Source organism: Hippichthys cyanospilos, chromosome 22, assembly GCF_059441005.1.
Source record: "Hippichthys cyanospilos isolate Australia breed blue-spotted pipefish chromosome 22, RoL_Hcya_1.0, whole genome shotgun sequence".
NCBI lineage: Eukaryota > Metazoa > Chordata > Actinopteri > Syngnathiformes > Syngnathidae > Hippichthys > Hippichthys cyanospilos.
Window position 1 is genome coordinate 7,888,043 of NC_142390.1, and position 1,958 is coordinate 7,890,000.

The following is a 1,958-nucleotide window of genomic DNA, read 5'->3' on the forward strand; positions in this document are numbered from 1 at the left end:
TTAGGGTGACTTTGCTGACTTTCCGATCCCTGAACAGGCTGACAATTACACTCTGTCTCGGGTAATTCCCACTTTTACCACAAGTGGCAGGGAATTCTTGCCTCTGCTTCCCAGACAGTTTTCAGTTAAATTTCCTGTTCAAATGTGGTAGTGAACCTCCATGCACATTTTTACATTCACACGCCCCCCTTTTTTTTTTTTTTCAAATATATTTTCCTCACGGAGTATAAACGCGCGTAGGACACCGTCGCCCTCTTCCAGTTTTATAGACTCTCTCTGTCTCTTTATGTAACATTGACTAGTATTCTTACGGTTTCACTTCACATTTTTAAAGACTCACTCTGTCTGCACAGTTTTATAGACTCCCTCTGTCTTTCGACGGAGTTTAAGTACGTACAGGACACCGTCGCCCTTTATTACTGTAATACTATTCTTATACTATATAGTTATATATTTTGTTAGTAACAGTTACTCATTTCCCCCAAAAATTAAAAGTGACTTACCTGAGTTGCCTCTTCTCCACTGGCTTCCCTTCAACCTTTGGTCCCTAGAAACAGAGTTGAGGGTCAGGTTCGGTCCTGAATATGGGGTTCCCGCCGTGGCCACGGTCTTTCCTGGTCGTCAGCTCTGCCCCTGGACACCTCCGGTATGTTGGGATCCGGCTCGAAGGACCAAATAAAATGTCAGGTTCACAAAATAGACATTTATAATAATTAGGCAATAAGAGAGAAAAGGCACTCAGTTTGCCTGGTTCCCTGGAGCGGCCAAATAAACGGCAAAGTGCCGGTGTCCGCCCGGTTCCACAAACGCCCCTGGTAGCCCAACTCAGGGCAGAAGTGCTGAAATGAGGCCGACGGCCCTGGTTCCCCGGAGCGGCCAAAAAAGGAGCAAAGTGCCGGTGTCAGCCCGGTTCCCCAAACGCCCCTGGTCGCCCAACTCAGGGGCAGAAGTGCTGAAGTCAGGCCGAGTTGCCTGGTTCCCGAAAGCGGCCAAATATTAGGCAAAGTGCCGCTGTCCGCCCGGTTCCTCAAACGCCCCTGGTCGCCCAACTCAGGGGCAGAAGTGCTGAAGTCAGGCCGACCTGCCTGGTTCCCTGGAGCGGCCAAATATTAGGCAAAGTGCCGCTGTCCGCCCGGTTCCCCAAACGCCCCTGGTCGCCCAACTCAGGGGCAGAAGTGCTGAAGTGAGGCCGACCTGCCTGGTTCCCAAAATCGGCCAAATATTAGGCAAAGTGCCGGTGTCATCCCGGTCCCTCAAACGCCCCTGGTCGCCCAGGATTAAAATATGACAAAGTCCAACTTCAGGCCGACTTGTGCTGAGCAGAGGCCGGCGTTCCTGGTTCCCTGGAGCGGCCAAATATTAGGCAAAGTGCCGGTGTCAGTCCGGTCCCTCAAACGCCCCTGGTCGCCCAGGATTAAAATATGACAAAGTGCAACTTCAGGCCGACTTGTGCTGAGCAGAGGCCGGCGTTCCTGGTTCCCTGGAGCGGCCAAATTAAAGGCAAAGTGCCGGTGTCATCCCGGTCCCTCAAACGCCCCTGGTCGCCCAGGATTAAAATATGACAAAGTCACACTTCAGGCCGAATTGTGCTGAGCAGAGGCCGGCGTTCCTGGTTCCCTGGAGCGGCCAAATAAAAGGCAAAGTCCCGGTGTCAGCCCGGTCCCACAAACGCCCCTGGTCGCCCAGCCACAAGGCGCCCCTGGTCGCCCATCCACAAAAACGGCAAAGTGTCAAAAATGCCCCTGGTCGCCCAGCAACTAAACGCCCCTGGTCGCCCATCCATAAAAACGGCAAAGTGTCAAAAATGCCCCTGGTCGCCCAGCCAATAAACGCCCCTGGTCGCCCATCCACAAAAACGGCAAAGTGTCAAAAATGCCCCTGGTCGCCCAGCCAATAAACGCCCCTGGTCGCCCATCCACAAAAACGGCAAAGTGTCAAAAATGCCCCTGGTCGCCCAG